This window comes from Cryptotermes secundus, unplaced genomic scaffold (genome assembly GCF_002891405.2).
Source record: "Cryptotermes secundus unplaced genomic scaffold, Csec_1.0 scaffold854, whole genome shotgun sequence".
Classification (NCBI taxonomy): domain Eukaryota; kingdom Metazoa; phylum Arthropoda; class Insecta; order Blattodea; family Kalotermitidae; genus Cryptotermes; species Cryptotermes secundus.
The window spans coordinates 175641-194179 of NW_019727108.1; positions in this window are offsets into that span (position 1 = coordinate 175641).

Consider the following 18539-nt stretch of genomic DNA (forward strand, 5'->3'; position numbering starts at 1 on the left):
AGAGGATTGGTTCCCTAAGCCCCTTGATATTCCTCCTCCTAGTAAGGGGTATAATTACCGTCTTGTTTCGATTGATAGACAAGTTTGTTCTATCGCACCACTGTTTAACTGTGTACACGGCTGTTTGTAAGACCTCTGACACAGTATAAGGGAATTTTCCATTGATTAGGATTGCTATATCATCAGCATATCCTACTGTGAAATGACCTTTACTGTTGAGCTCCCAGAGAAGATCATCCACGACCAGGCTCCACAGCAGAGGGAGAGAACACCTCCATGTGGACACCCTCTCGCCGTAGACGCTCTCAGGGTCTCTCCAGACAATGTAACACTTATATTCCTGTCTTTCAGCATAGCACAGAACCATCTGCATATTGCAGGCACAATGCCATGCCTTTCAGCAGTCNCGTAATTCCCAAGCAGGCTCATCTTTGCAATTTGCTTAGTTCTGCCTGACTTGTTTTAAGGTTAACTCTAGGCCACCGTACAGTGGCAGCATAGGTAATTATGGGTCTTACTACAGCAGTGTATATCCAATACACCACCTTTGGTTTCAGTCGCCAGGTTTTTTCAAACGTGCCTCTGCATACAGAGATATTGGGTTTTCGGACTTCATCCATCGTCCTGTTTTTTTAAAATAACNTAACTGTGTACACGGCTGTTTGTAAGACCTCTGACACAGTATAAGGGAATTTTCCATTGATTAGGATTGCTATATCATCAGCATATCCTACTGTGAAATGACCTTTACTGTTGAGCTCCCAGAGAAGATCATCCACGACCAGGCTCCACAGCAGAGGGAGAGAACACCTCCATGTGGACACCCTCTCGCCGTAGACGCTCTCAGGGTCTCTCCAGACAATGTAACACTTATATTCCTGTCTTTCAGCATAGCACAGAACCATCTGCATATTGCAGGCACAATGCCATGCCTTTCAGCAGTCTGTTTTATTCTGTCAATGGTTCCCTCTACGTCAAGGAATGCTCCAAGGGCAATATTCTTGTGTTCGATGGCATTTTCTATACGTGTAACCACATTATGCAGTGCGGTTTCAGTAGATTTACCTATTTGGTGAGCATGTTGGTTTGGGTGCAGAGAATGAATCTTCAATGCACTGTCTCTAATGTGTCTGTTTACTATCTTCTCCGTCGTTTTCAAAAGAAAAGACGACAGGCTGATAGGACGATAAGTCTTAGCCTCGGTATAATCAAGTTTCCCGGGCTTAGGTATAAATGTCACTTTGACTTGCCACCAGGCCGTAGGGATAAACCTATGCGCCATGCCTACTCTGAATATGCGGCATAGGTGTGGGACTAAATGTTCTATCCCTTGCTGCAGAAATGCTGGAACAATTTCATCTGTTCCCGCAGACTTTAATGGTTTGAACGTACCTAACGCCCATCTGATTTTAATTCACTGATTACCTGATTGGCCAGGTTCCAGTCTCCCCTGTTCTTTATGTGCCCACATACGTCCAGGTTCTGCTTGACCAGCCCATCGCCTGGATCATCAATCAACTTTGAATCTGGGAATTGAACTCTGAACAGTTCCTTCAGTGTCCCTTCTCCAGTTTGGGTGTACTTACCATCAGGCAGCTTGATAGTGCTGACCTTATTGGTCGCCTGTTTTGCCATGACCCTCATGAGTCTGGCAGTGCCTGGTACATCATTGATCTCCTGGCAGTACCTCCTCCATGAGGATCGTTTTCCTTTCCTTATTTCTTTATTATAACAGGCGAGGGTTTCCTTGTAGGTGTCCCACAGCCCTGTTCTTTTTGCTATATTAAATAGCTTTCTTGTTTTAGATCCTAGCCCACTCAGCTTGTCATTCCACCAAGGTGCATTCCTTGGTAAACGAGTGGTCTTGGCTGGACAATTATGATAAGAGGACAAGAAAATGGCCTGTTGCAACTGGTCAACAGATCGATCTATGTCCCTTATCGTGCGTATACTTCGCGAAATAATCTCCAGGTTCACCTTTAGGTCGTCCTTGTATGACTACCAATTGGTTCTCCTAGGATCCCTGAAGGTAACTTCTTGTGTTGTTATGTCATCTATTTGAAAGCATATGTATCTGCGGTCCAATAGAGACGGCTAGCCAGATACATGCCAATTACTTACCAGGTGTCCTATTTCATTTGTCCCTAGTGTCAAGTCAATAACTTCTTTCCTATTGCAGACCACAAAGGTAGGTTCGTTACCATGGTTTAGAATATTCAGGTTCGAACTCACCAGAAATTCTATAAGGCTTTCTCCTCTTGGATTGGTTCCAGAGCTCCCCCACAAAATGTGATGTGCGTTGGCATCACACCCAATGATGAGTTGCTTTTTCCTGCTATAGCAGTAGTCTATGATGTCCCTCATTTCCTTGGTTGGTGGTGGTTCATCCGAGTCGTATGGAAGGTAGACTGAAGCAACAATCAGCTCCATGTGACCTCCTCATTACGTGTGTGTTATCCTCACCGCTGTTGCATACCTAGAATAGAGCTCCAGCAAAGCTAAGGCATTAATATGATTCCTGGTATAAACGCAGGAGCTTGCATTATTACCTGGTACATCAGAGTAAACTGTTCCCCCTGTGTTGGTTAAACCCCTTATTTGACCCTTGTATAACCAAGGTTCCTGAATAACTGCTACATCTATCTTTTCCTCAGCTAGCTGTGGGCATAATGTTGCCGTGGCTGCTTTGCTGTGGTGTAGGTTAATCTGAACGAATTTCAGGTTATGTGTGTGTATTTTGTGTGTATATGTGTTCGTGTGTAACTTGTTTAGTTTTCTTTCTTATTTTCAGACTGGGTTCCGTTTGAGGGGATACCCTGATCTGCTCTACTTTGGTCATCTGAGGGAGTGGGTACAGCATCCCCATCCCCCTCACGGCCCGATTTTGAGGATGCTGTGTCTAGCACAGTCCCCTTTTGGTGCTGAGCCTCAAATCTTTCAACACTTCAACATTTCACTGTGAGAGCCCTGTAAAAATCTCGTGTCCGGTCCTCTTTATAATAGCATAAGAGTCCCGGTCTGTAAGTAAGATAAGCCTCTGGCTTTTAGGCTCAGATTGCTTATCAAGTACTCTCCAGTGTTCAGTGTGGAGTCCTGAATTAAGATTCGCAATTCATTTCAGTAGCTCTTCCTGATTGTGGTCAACTTTGTCCCTAATCCTGAGAGCCACTTTAACAGGCTTGGGTAGGTTCTTGGCATCAGTAGCCTTCAGCCTGGCCCTTGATTCCAGCCTGTAATTGTCAATAGCTTTGATAAGCCATTGGCCAGACTGTTGGTCGGAGCATATATCAATAGGTGCACCTTCCTCCAGTCTGCAGGACTTCAGGTGTGGTAGTTATCCTAATGGAGTCCTATGTAACACCCTTTCCAGTACATCCAGAATGGAGTACTGGTTATCCTCTGTTAACTTATCTTCAGGATATGTTTCCCTGAAGATAGCTACCTCCATGTTGGTCACAGCCTCCTTGTAGGTCCCTGGTCCCTTAGCGTCCCTGGGCCTTTTTGGAATTCCGGCCGTTTCTGTGGGGGTACTGCCCTCAGACCTTGGCCTCTTAAGGGTATCGGTAGAGGTTTCTTCCTGCTTGGGCGAGCCTGCATTTCCTGGTTGCTGAATGCCCCCAGTTCCTGCTTCGCTTGCCCTAGCTCTTGCCTTTTTAAGTTTCCATCTAGCGCATCTGGACAGTGCCTTCTTCACCAGACGGAGTCCACTTACTCCAGAGACTAGGTGTTCCAGACCTTCTCATACTGTAAGTATGCTAGTGGTATGTCAATACTACTGACTCCTAAGAGAGTGATTTCTGGTTTTACCTCGGGCAGGTTTCTCACCACTGGTTCATCTCTGTCTTTTGGCTGAAATTTCAACAGCAGGTTCGCTGGTTGCAACTGGGCACCTTAACGGTTCACCAGAGCTTCCTGCTCCCTCCTGAAGCATTTCTCGTAGGGATCCCCTTGGTGGGGAGTCCCTCTTCTGTTTAAGGCCCTTACGACCTGTTTTTGTTTTGGTACCTTTCATTTCGGTCCCACGAGTCATGGGGATATGGAAGGTCACCACACGCAGCGCTCCATATGGGTGAAAGGCATGAATAAAACGGGGTGCTGCCTGGTGCCCCGAGGGGATCGTTCACGACACCGGCTAATTACCACCCAAGTGCCACGCAGCCCTCAGCACGATGCCTCACACCTTGGCCTAGGTGGTTCGGTTTTGTTAGGGATAAACCCTCACAAGCCTCCAGGACGAAGAGTGCTCGTTGGGGGGAGGGGGTGTCCCAGATGATCACTGGGAGTGCGACACCAGCTAATCATGAGTTTGCGACCAGGAAAACCTGCATGAGAAAGTAGCCTCTCGGGGTGGCATATAAGCTCCCCACATACCCACACCTCCACATGGGTTAGTCAGACCGTTTTACACGTAGAGTGTTGAGCCCGAAGGCTTGCAGCACCTTATCGGTATTCTGGGGAGACAGCTCAAGTAGCCGAAGCTACCCCCGTGGGAGTGCCCTCCCGCATTCGTCCCCGGTACACAGTAGTGATACCCGAGGGTCATTATGCCGCCGTGTGGAAGGCTCCGGTCGTAATGCCATTGCCCTTTATGGGAACTTAGCCGCCAGTCCCGGTTAGTCATACTAGTCCAGACCCCGAGACTGTCGTTGTCCAGCGGGGCCACGAGGAGGTGTCCTAAAGCTGTAGCCCAACGCATTCCTGGTGCATGATGCGTCCCCACCAAAGGCACAGCCGTGGTTCGGCCAACATCATAGAGGATGGCGTCATTACTACCTGTAACATGCGACCTAAGAAAGTCACAGTTACTCCCGCCAAGTTCATAACGAAGCTTATACCTTCAGCTTGGCTTCTCATCCGTCGCGGGTTCTCTCATCCGACATCCTTTCCGAACAAAAAACGAATACGTGTGGACGAAAACGGAAACAACAGAACTAAAAAATTTTCAGACAGTTCGTCTTACTCTCTGGTACGTTGTGAATCACGTGTATGATTTTGCTGTTCCGTTAACAATGCTAACAATTTATATTGGCATTTTTTATAGAGCAGTGGGATCTGCATTCATTGTGGAATAACATAATATGTTTCCTATTTTGTATGTTTCACTTCAGTCAATGAATTTATACATTTAAATTTGTTTTGTATTTTTTAAAAACATTTGGGAACGTAACCAAAGGAGAATTTAGACATAGGCGAATTAGGCCACAATTTAGGCTCCAGCGGATATTGGAGCCCCGAGAGATGAGGGCACGGAACTTGTGTAGCATGAGAGGGCGGAGAGCCCCTGAGGCTTTCAGGTGTAACAAAACAATATACTTTTCTATCCATGCCTTCATTGGTGTTAATAAATATTAAAACGTCTATCACACCCCACTGCATTTTCAAAGCCGTGAGGCCCCACACTGAACATCGACTTATGGCCCCGTAAACACTTAAACCCTCTCTGAATATAACCGCCATTTATATTATTGCGCCTATGGGAAACAGAGATTCACTTAGGATATTTCTTCAGTAACATATCTATTCGTAATATCTGAAACTATATGCATTAAAAAAGAATATGATACAGTACTGTAACTGTAAAATAAGGCTCCCTCGACTTCTGCTTGCATAACCATAGCAACCATCAGATAAATACATACCCCAACCCCGTAATAATTGCTGCAATTAACAAAATTATATTGCTACCAACTGTGTAAGGCTAATCCAATCAGATTGCAGAATGCTCTGAAGTCCTTCCCCCTTTACTCACTTTTAGTAAATCGATATAATTGCGTTTGTGTATGAGACGAGACAGAGACAGATGATCCAACAGCCAATCGGAAATCCCGTATTACGGACACGTGACATGATTTTACTCCCAATGTACCCTCTCTTGTTAACTAGATGATATAACGTCATGGATAAATATGAGAAAGGGGGAGGATGAACTATAACATCCCGATAATAATAATAATATATTATTTACCGGTCATGTTACCACAAAATAATGACATAATTCTTCATTCTCTCTGCAAGGGATTAAGCTGCCACTCAGCAGATGAAACTGGACTGTTAGGCCTAGGGGATATCATTTCGTTGCTATTGTGAACATCGTCATAAATGAAAGCCAGAAAAATAAAATATGACTTTACAAACTCGTATTCTTTTACAGTAACAACTGAGAAAATAGAAGGTAAAGTTACCTCTTCGTTTAATTAATTAAGCACTATAACGTGAAGACCTATGATGGAGTGAATGTATAGAGCTACGTGTTCTTGAACTAGGCACTTGTTGGAAGTGAGTGGTCAGCTTCAAGCCCCGGCCGCTTTACTCCCGGGAAAAGAGTCCCTCCCGTACTCATTGGACAGGAGGCTAGGTGGTCCCCAAAACCAGTCTGGGCGACGTGGAGAAGAGAAAAATGTTACCCTTATCAGGACTCGAACTCCGATCCCTCGGCCATCTAACACGCAGCCAGTCGCTATACCGACTGGGCTATCCCAGCTCCCATTGACAAAATATAATATCTTTTATTTTTTTATGTCACTTTTTCTCAAGAGGTGTCTAGTGAGAGTAACATGGAACATGGGCAGCAACGTCGAATATACAGAATACATGATTATTATGGATGTAATAAAAGGGAATTTAAAACTGTTTACATCATTATCATATTTAACCACATGTTTGGTGCGTAATCAGATGGTAAACTATCCATTCATCCGTCCGTCCGTCCGTCCGTCCATCTACCTATCAACGGCTCTACGGCTCTTTGTTGGACCTTGGCATCTTTTTGATTTACTTAATCCTATACACAGTCGGTAGGACTCCTTGGACGGGGGATCAGCCCGTTACAAGGCCGCTACCTACACACAGAACTCAAACACAGAATAAACGCACACAGACATCCAAGCCTTGAGTGGGATTCGAACCCATGATCCTAGTGTTCGAGTGAGCGAAGACAGTTCATGCCTTAGGCCGCGCGGCCACTGCGATCCGCGGACGGTAATATTACATGTTTGAATTTGGTGCTTTGAAAACTCTGGTAACAAGGAAAGGTGGTCCATTATAGTATTCCATAATACCCCACTACTAATGGCTCTACAGCCCAGTTTGGACCCTGGCCGCTTCCAAGACTTCGTCTCGTTTGTCAGCCATTCAGTCAAGAACCTTTTGTCTTCTCGTCTGCTGTCCAAAAACATAAAAATTGGAATATACAAAACTATAAATTTGCCTGTGGTTCTGTAGGGTGTGAAACTTGGTCTCTGAAATTAAGGAAGGAACATAGACTGAGGGTATTTGAGAACAGGGCGCTGTGGAGAATATATGGACCGAAGAGGGATGAATTAATTGGAGGTTGGAGAAAACTGCATAATGAGGAGCTTCAAAAATTGTACACTTCTCCAAGTATAATTAGAATGATCAAGTGAAGGAGGAGGAGATGGGCAGGGCATGTAGCACTAATGGGGCGAATAGGAATGCATATAGGATATTGGTGGTAAAGCCAGAAGGAAATAGACCACTAGGAAGACCAAGACATAGGTGGGTGGACAATATTAAAATGGTTCTTAGAGAGATAAGATGGAATGGTGTGGATTTGATTGGTCTGGTTCAGGATAGGGACAAGTGGAGGGCTCTTGTGAACACGGTGACGAACCTTCGGGTTCCATAAAATGCTGGGAAATTCTTGAGTAGCTGCAGAATTGGCGGCTCCTCAAGAAGAGCTCAGCTCCATGAGTAAGTGAGTGAATACACTTCATCCACAATTCTTAAGATTTTCAATATACACGTAATTGAATAAAACGCATTTTTCAGCTATGGGAGCTATAACAGCACGAAAAATTCACAATTGTTGCCTTATGAATGGGGAACACGGTAGCGTAGTTGGTTGAGGCACTGCGCTATAATCTGGAAGGTCGAGGGTTCGATTCTCGATAAGGTCATTGGATTTTTCAATTGACTAATCCTTCCAGCCGCAGTATGGTCCTACGGTCTAATTAACCTCTAGCAGAAATGAATACTAGGAATCTTCCCGGGGGGTAAAGGACGGCCGGCGTTTAAAGCTCACAAACTCACTGCCATCTGTGATCTGATTGTCTAGAGAAAATGTCGGAACCTCGACGTCTAACAACCCTATCGGCCTTCACAGCCTGTTACAGGGATAGCTTTACCGTACTGTATTGTGGCGTGCAGCCTAGGGCCGGAATATTGGGAATCAGAACGCAGCCATTGCTATGCAACGGCTAGCAATTCCTAGGCAGGGAAGCCTATGAAATCGTTGCCCCAGAAATGAGAGTCAAACAGTGGAGTTTCCACCGTTATACATGAATTGTTTGAAGCAGACACGTATTCCCGCGTTCGTTGCGTAACAGCGAACGGAATTATCCCTTCGATAAGGTATTCCCTATTCAGTCAGAGTGCAAGTTATAACAGTCCAACGTCGGCCAGAGAACAGCAGAATTTGTATTCGGGTTTAGTAGGAAAGAGTTCTTATCCAGCTAGAACAGAAGAGTTCTTATCCGACTAGAGCAGAAGAGTTGTAACATTGGACGTTATAAGTGGAGAGTTGAGGTTCGGCCACACAGAGCGCTACGTACGCGACGCACGCTACGTACGCTATGTTCGCTATACGAACAGAAAAATATCTCCCTTTATTGCCAATGTGACTGGCCACACAGACTTCCGTACGCTACGTACGCTATGTTCCCTATGTTAGCTGCGTCGCAGAGTGTACACAGCGTACGTAGCGAAAATAGCGTAGCGCTCTGTGTGGCCGAACATTAACTGTGTGAGTGTAAAAGTGACTGTCCAATAAAGGTATTCGTTCAAATCGAGAACCCACACAATTCCTTGTCGCGTTGTCTAGCAAACACGCGGCAGTATTTCTGTCCTGCTCGGAACTCGAAACCGCGATGCCAGGATTCGAGTGCTGTTAGCTTGGACACTATGATGACTCCAAACCTTTCACTCCCTTTTAATATTCTGGCCATATTTTACTTGTCAGAATTCAGAAGTCAATTTAAATGTTCCGTTGTACGACTGGTACAGGCTGGAATTTAGGCGTAAAGACGTAAAGTAGAAAGTCGTGTTGATTTCCATGTGACTTAACAGATAAACTATTGAAAATATGTGACATTTCACGTTCTCCCAGAGATAACTACGAAGATTACTTTCTTCTGGGATGTGACTTCGTGTAGTCTGATAGATCGCTACCATATAGACAACGATTTAACTTCGTGTTCTCACTGCTCACCGTCCCCGTGCAACTTGGTCGGTATAGTAATGTTCAAACTTCAACGTCTTCATTTGTTTATTATACGTACAACGCTATATGTTTCGGCCTAACTGGCCGTCATCAGGTATATAAGATGTTGCATTGAATGAACCTGCTACTCTCTTATTACGCTGTTCTGTGTTCTATTTTAATGTAAATACTTCTAAAATATGTTAGGTCATGTTAGATTATCATGTTATCGTTATGCACGTGTATCCGTAATGTGTGGTTACGTGTTGTAGTAATAATATATATATTTTAGTCACGTTATGTCAAAAAAACGTAAGTAACATCACAAATGCAAAGATAGAATATACAAAAAATATGCATCTTATAAATAAAACACTAATATAACCCATTACATATTACAGATACACCAGACATATGCATAGCGACGGCATGATAATCTAACATAACCTAAAGTATTTTAGAAGCATTTACATTAAAATGAAAAGCTGAATAGCGCAATGACAGAGTAACAGGTTCATTCAATCCAACATTTTATACACCTGAAGGTGGCCAGTTAGGCCGAAACGTGAGGTGTTGTATAATAAACAGATGAAGACTATCAAGTTGCACAAAAATGGCAAAGAGTGGGAACACAAACTTAGCATACAAGTGCAACAGGATGCTGCAGTATATTAGGATAATGATCTACCAGTCTACACGGAATCACTTCATAGTATTCGCTGTTGAGAACCAAATTCTCATACAGATCTTCCATTCATTACTCTGTGCTCGTTAAGTGGTGTAAGACAAGCACTTAACACGTTTTACATTCGACACGCAAGGTTTACATTGGCATGTGCCAGCTGCCGAAGCTCGGCGCAGAAACTCGAGTTCCTATTGGCCAGCTTTACGTTTCGCCCGTGCCTCTCAGGTAGAGAAACCAATCATCCATCCCTCCTTTTACACCCCCACAGACCTCATCAATATACCATTGTTGTGGGATGAGACGGAGGTGAAATTGGGGAAGGGGTGGAGGTCTAATATTGTTCAATGAATGTGATGAGATATATGAGGAAAGAGAGGGAGAGATGGAGGCTTTATTAAGGGGGTCAGTTTGTAAAGAAGAAGGAACTCATCAACCCCCCCATTTAAACCACTGCCCATCTTCATACTGGGGCAACCAGTCTAGTGACAGAAGCGTGTTCGTGTCACTTGCCGTGTCGACAGTTTTAAAAGCCACGTGGCTTACTAAAACAAGTTTAACGAGACAGAAAGAACATCTACATTCTATGAACAGCAAAGAACGTATTTTATTTAAGTGGTTAGCTGTTCTTGGTGGTTATATTCATTTACATTTAAAACTTTAAAGCACAGTGATTAATTAGTATATCTCCTGTATACTTTTTACACATAAAAACTGCATTCCCAGCTTACAGCCTATTTATAAAGTGTTTCGTGTGATTCTCAGAATAAACATGGATTATTTTCTTAATAGTTTCGTCTCTACAACGTAAACTCAATTTGTTTCCTGTGAGGTACGAAACGGATATATAAATATTCACATGAATTGAGAGCATATTAATTTATTAAAGTGAATTTTAGATATGTGTGACTCATACAGTGATACTTTCATCAATAAAATTGCATTTATCAAATAATACAACGACAAATATAATCGTGAGATTCAGATGAAAAAACTTCTTTTTAAATGATACGAGGTTTACAGACTTGATAGTCCAAGTGTTTAAATAAGATACGTGTATATTCGAAATTTAACTGGAAGTATATCAGTTTGTAAACTAGCGACGAGATGTTACAGTCTACAGTAGATAAAACATCATCAGTGATATCTACGTCAACAGCTGCTGAAACTGAAGAAGGTTCAAACAATAAGAGTAGTAACACAATAGTAATGAAGTCTTCGTCTGTTACCAGCATCACAAGACCATCTTCTCCTCGCCAGTTCTTTGCGCGTCTTTATGGGAACTTGGAGGCGTCGGCACCCAGTTCTGTCCCCGAAATTACGCGGTAAGTTAGTAAAATATCTTAGGTAGTGGCTGTAGAAAACTCCACAATAAAGAGTTTCATAATCTGTACTCCTGGAGTGCCTGAGTTTGTCTCCTTGCGCCTTCACTTCCGGAATACGCTTAAATTAATATTCCTATAGCATAGAACCCATCTCCGATACACTGAAATTAATCATTTCCTCTTACTACGAGCTATCTATCATCTTCCATATGCTTCTATATTTAATAATATACGTATATTCCTTTTATTCTTACTTCCTACTCATCTCCCACTTCTTATTTCTGCATTTATATCGTCATCAAATAATATTAAACTTATAAAAACCAACAAAGAAAAAATACGGATCGATATCTGCATTAACATATTCAACAACTTATCACTATTGTTTCATGTACGCCTGGAGATGACCTAAAGAAAGGTCGAAACATGTAGCACTAACATTTGCACAAATAAACAAATGTTACTGTAGTATCCAGTTCGTATCAGTTTCAATAATTTGTTGTGTTCACTGTTTTCCATTTTATATTTTTCTTGAACGACACACCATAAGATACATAGTATGAAAGCGATAAAATCAATAACAGTTAGATGGATGGGGTATGTAGAATGCATGAGGGAGAAGAGAACTGCATACAAAATTCTCGTAGGAAAACCTGAAGTAAAGAGCCCATTTGGAAGAACTAGACGTAGATGGGAATTTATATTAAATGTATATTAGAGAAACATGATATGAAAATGTGAATCTGATTCATCTGGGTTAGGTTAAGGAGTAGGGGCGGAGTTTTGTGAAAACAGTAGGCTTAATGAGTTTTCGGGTTACGTAAAATGGCGTGAATTTCTTTGACTGGATGAAAAAAAAATACCTGTCAAGAAGGGGCGTACTCCACTTCGTTAGTCAGCTTCGGCGCACGACGAGCGTGAGCTTCTGTCCTCTCAGGATGTTACAGACAGGATTTTGTAATTTGAAATATCGGTATGTTCCGTTCTCTTCTGGGCGAAACGTCTGCATTGCTGGGAAACATCTCAGAGAACCTAGTAAATAATTTTATAGTATGATTCAATACATCTTGTAGCTTAGAATTAAATAAAACCGTGCACAGCTGAGAAATATGGAAATAAAACTACTTATTACAAAATATTATTAACGCCGTCCAGTGTGACTGATAAATATTGTGTTCTTTTAATCTTTCGCCCTTTACATGTTTCAGTCGGAGCGACCATCTTCAGATGGACACTATCAGAACATACGGAAACTACTCTTACAATGTCACTGGTTATTATCTATACTTACAGAAACCACTACTACAGTGTCATAGATATAAAATATTATTGATAATATCCTTGTGAAGATGATCGCTACGACCGAATAATGTAAAGGATGAAGGATTAAAAAAAACAACATTTATCAATCAAACTGGACTATACTATCATACTATTGCTGGTGTGACGGTCCAGGATGAACCAAGTCAACGAACTACTTATCTCTTATATTAGCCTATTTTTCCTGTTATTTGTACAATGAGAGAGAGTTAGAACTAATATAAATTAATTGATTTAAATGGGACGTTTCGCTGGCAAATGTGCTGCCACTTTATTGATAACTGAAACTGCATGGCACGAGGAGGTGTAGTAGGTTGAGACACTATGCTACAAGCCGGAAGGTCGCGTGTTCGATTCCCGATTAGTTCATGGGATTTTTTAATTGACCTAATTCTTCCAACCGCACTATGGCCCTGGGGTCGACTCACCCTCTAACAGAAATGAGTACCAGGAATCTTCCTGGGTGTAAAGAGCGGCCGGCGTGTAAGGCTGACGACCGCAACGCCATCTGTGAGCCCGTTGTCTTGAAAATGTGGGAAGCCTCGACGTCTCACAACCCTATGGGTCCACACGGCCTGATTGTGAAGGCTTCTGTGACGGCCTCTTCCTCCAATTCATTATTCACCAACCATCCTATCACTCGAGCTGAACAGTCTGAGATACTGCCAGTGTCGTAAAATAAACAACCCCCCAAAATCTGTTGAGAAACAGGCTAATATTTTGAAATTTTAGTCAGTTAATATGCACTTTTAGAAAGAGCTTGAATTTATCGAATGAAATTGCTCCCGACAGGGCAGCCAAGTCCGCATCGCCCATTCTGGCGTCAAGTACAAAGGCGTCGGGTGCCCGTGAGTCGCCGAGACCGACGCCCGTTGTCACCCGGCCGTCGGCGTTCAGTCACACAGTTCCTCTGCCCCTGTTCTCGGCCATTCCGCTGCAGATACCGGGGTTTTCCTTTCTTCACGGATCTCCCGCGGCGGCGGCAGCAGCAGCTCTCTCCAGCACGGTGAGCGGGGTTCATCCCCCGGCGGAAGATATTCCCACACTGCGACCTCTCCTCACCCCTGAGGGACACTTTCCGGCAGGGTTTTCCGCCTTCTGTAAGTAACTACAACATCCTAGTTTTGTGTGAAACATCCCTGAGGTTACCGCATGCAACCTCAGGGAAGAATCTTTCTCTGCGTTTAACGAGATATCCGGAAAGCATATTTTAGTTCCTAATGAACGTCTAAAATAGAATATACCAGATTTTAATGGTTACGTAACAATGTAAGTCACTATCCGATCATGACGCGCCCACAACTAAATTTCAGACTGAAAATACTTCGAAAAATACAGGCCAATGATCCCCGAACATTTTACTGCGGTGGAACCATTTTATTATTATTATTATTATTATTATTANGGACACACTACATATAATGTATACAATGAAAATACACTTACAACTACAACAAATACAATTACAACTACAATTATATAAATTAATATTAATAAAAAGATAAGTACCCTATACACTAAACAGTAACAGTAATGAAATATATAATGTCATGATCTGATGCGCCCACATTTCACCATGGCCTTCCCTTCATTCCACTTCACTTCACTTACGTACCCTTCACATCCTCACCACAAGTTCACTTCACTGTACTTTTGGATGATTTCCCCCACACCTTCACATCGCCTTATTTATTGCTTCCCTAACCCGTTTCCTAAAATTACTTGGTTTACAGGAGAGAGTCCCTAAAGGATCTGCAGGTAGTTGGTTCAAGAGCTGGATGGTCCTATTTACAAAGGAACAGTAAAATATTCTTTTGAGGAACTTGAAACATAAATGTGTGTTTTCAGTACTTATTATAATTTTTGCAATCCAAATATGTAGAAAAAATATTGCACCGTAGCAATCTGTTTTGTGTATTTATTTGTCGTCAGCACAACTTCTGTATGGATACAGTATAAGCTAAATATCTACTACACATTTCGGCCTTTCGGCCATTACAAAAGTAACAACAACAAAACGACAATCTGTGTAATGGCACAAGTGCACTCATTCCACACTCACACCTAGAAAACGCCAAAATAACATAAAATAATAACATATCTGGAAATATTTAATAAAAGGAATTTAGAATTCCTAGCATTCTAATAATTTTAACAATACAGCAATTTTAATATTCAACGTTATAACAAGTATTAATTAACAAATATCTCTATTACTCCGTCTTACATGCAAGGTAAAACAAGGTAAATCTATCCCTGTAACAGGTCGTGAAGTCCCATGGGGTTGTGAGACGTCGAGGCTCCTACATTCTCTCTAGACAATCGGCTCACAGATGGCAGTAAGGTTGATAGTCTTATGTGCCGGCCGCCCTTTAACCCCAGGAAGATTCCTGGTGCTCATTTCTGTTAGAGTCTGAGTCGACCACGGGACCATAATGCGGCTGGAAGGATTAGGTCAATTGGAAAAAAATAATCCACCTCATCGTGACTCGAACCCGTGACCTTTCGGCTTGTAATATAATGCCTCAACCAAGTACGCTACCGCTTGGCTCCCATTGTGTATATGTAGTAACTTTTAAACATAAATTTGTAAAAAATGTTGCATGTAAGACGAAACAATGTGCAACAGGATTCTACAATATAACCTTTTAACAAGGTTGCATATGGTAGCATTACAGCCCAATATATCAAACCGGTAACACAGAATATACTCACTGTAAACAGTGGCCAATATAGCCATCAGTGCATGCGCATTGCCTGGTTATAGCCGAAAGGCCGAAACATGTAGTACATAATTAACATACACACAGAAGTTAAGTTAAATCCACCCAATATTCCAGGAGATATTCCTTATGTTGTACTTACCTAATATTAAGGGTCGACATTCTTCTGGCTTTAAAGGCCTTCAAGTCAGGTAAAACGCTGGTAAACTGTACCTTCAAATTGCATTTCGCAGTAAGTCTTGTACAAATATTCTCTTTCTGGACATTATCCATCTTCCTGTTTATACATAGAATTCCGGAGACTGGATTCTGTTTCCGTCTTAAGGCAATGCCTACACAGTTTGGCCCAATCGATAGAGACAGAGATACCCAAGATAGGGCATACAAGCCAAGCACAGCGCAAAACATCCGCGAGAGCTAAGACAAAATATTAAAAAAGTTGTGTTTTACTGTATATTTGGAAACGCTGGTGTGTTGATCATGCAACCGGAAACGGGAGTAGCTTCTTCACAGGTACTCGTGAAATATGCTGAAAGTCTTCCTTCAGACCAGCCCAAACGTTAATTAGAGGGGCTTTGTGTCTGTATCTCTCATACACTTTTCTGTCGAAATGACAGTTAATTCTCATACTGTTTTATTAACAAGTCTTGTTCTGTTACAATAAGTATAAACAGATTTTATAACCAATGAAAACTTCGTATCTTTGGTGAAATATACTGTTCCATTGGAATTTGTAGGTCTCCTAAATTTTCCAATACGTCTGAAAGACACAAGTTTATTGAAACATCATTGAATGTTGGATAGCATTCAGCGACATTTCTTTAAGGCATGTACTCCGAAATTTTATGTTACGCAAGAGGGGCTGAATTTCTTTTGAATACGTAGAAACAACTATGATTGTCGTGCCTTGCAATCATTAGTTCATTTATCCTTGTAGAAGTGTCTGGTGGGCAAGCTAACCTTTAGGATTACACAATGTCACACGGACATGATGAAGGCTGGGCTTCATGGACACCACTGAATAACCAAATTTATGAGTGCAGGGTGAATACAGAACCAAAGACTTTGACCCGTGACAACTATCGAATGCGGGTGTGTGGTAATGGCCTTGTATAACGGATGCATATTTCTTTATAAAATACTTAGAAAATTCTTGAATTCAGTGGTCTCTGTTTACTAGAAGTTACAGTGTCCACAACCTCGCCCAACACCGTCTTCACGGATTTTTAAACAACCTTCACAGGATGAACATGAACCAGAGTTCATCAGTAGTCATTGCATTCTCAGACTCTTGCTGTGATAGATGTGAAGGATACTGGTCTGTTCCGTACTCTTCACAATAACTGTGGACGTCCCACATTTCGTCTCTTTATAGTTGTATGTTAAAAATTTCTTTTGAATTCGTCTATATTCAATTCTTCAAAAGTGATGTTTCCACACTGATCTGGATTTTAGAATATTATTATTTTGATTAAAGTGTTGAAATGGCTTTGGCATGTGCAATGAAGCCACTAGTTCTACAACTCTCATATTTTCGCCATCTGTACAAATAACAACACAATGGTTCAAATTCTTTTCAATAATGTACAAGTCAGTTAAATTGAAAACATTTTCTGTAGTACAAGTAGGCAAAGGTCTGCACATATGCGTTAGTTTTCCAGCTTTATATTAGATCCTAAAGGGTTCTGCCAATGGTGTATAGCACTCATAATTACTGGGTTTTTGGACTTTGTCCGTCGTCCGGTGTTCTAAAAACTGTATTTGTTTCCGTCCTCAGAAAACAGATCCAGTTTCCGAAACGTTGTATTCTCTAGGTTTTAGGATACTGGACAATGGAAAAAGTTCAAAACTGAATAATTCTTAATTTTATTTTAATTAACTTACGAATGCAATCAAAACAGAAATACCGGCTATGTCAATGGAACAATCAGTTTGCTTAAAAATACCCTGACTGTTTCTAATCCGATTTAATTAACTCATTTTTATTCATGCTTTCATCGACGTCTCACGTGCAACTCACATTAAAAGTTTTGAAATTCGAAATTCAGAACTCTCAAATGTTTAAATTGGTATGCCTTTATTTGACCGCCTCTGTGGTCTAGTGGTCAGAGTCCCTGGCTACAGATCCAGAGGTTCCGGGTTCCCGGCGCTACCAGATTTTCTGAGAAGTAGTGGGCCTGGAACGGGGTCCACTCAACCTCGTGAGAGATAATTGAGGAGCTATTTCAAGGAAATAGCGGCTCCGGGCTAGAAAACCGAAATTAACGGCCCTTGGGGATTTGTTGTGCTGACCACGCGACACCCTTTATCGGCAAAAGTTGGCACTAACTTCGCCGACAAGCGGCGGTCGTTCGGTCGGTATAGTTTGCTTTCGGACTAAAACCACCGTGTTTGCTTGCTTTTGTTTTGTCTCTATTTATCGCATTCATGACACGACAAGTTTCAGCCTATGTGGTGATCATCAGTTGTATTAAAATTTTGGAGAAACTGCAACACTTTTGTAACATTGTCGTAACTAGTGTCGACATATTTTCCAAATTTTATGACTTAAATTTAAATCCGAAGTATGATTTCATTTATATGCAGCGTGTGTTGTAGATCTGGTGACGATATGATAGTAAAATACAACATTAATTGACTCATTTTCGACATTACAACTTACGTCATCTTTTCTCTTCGAAATCGTAAAATTTTTAAGTGGAACTGTTTTGATAACCTGCAAGTGATTGTATTCAGGAACCCACGAAGCCGTCTTCTACGCAAGTCATGACGGGATTTTAGGCAATTAATTTAAGCAATCACCACAACGAGCAACATGATGACCTCAGTTTGCATGATGCCTCATGCACGTTTCCATTTGCAGCTCTAAATCTGATGCCAGACCAGTTCACCACAGGTCCGTTTCACAACCACCACGTACAATACACAACAGTTCTCCCAAATACCAGGAATACAAACAAGGAGAAAACCTACAAGCCAACAAAATACACTGCGTCAATACAAGACCAGGAAGAACCCCAAAGAAATACATCGGTAGAAGAGACACATACACATACAACCGTTACACTCAGGCAAATCATAATATAACATTTTTTATACTGTCACATGTATGCAGTGTGAGTGTAGACGGCTGCTGTACTGGTGATCGGATTTAATTGCCTCTTTAATACAACGTGTGACTACACTTTACAGTTCACTATCACACACACACGTTGGTGTCCACAGTCACGTCTTCACTAGCCGTCGCAGGGTAGCGGCTTCCAACAGCAGAA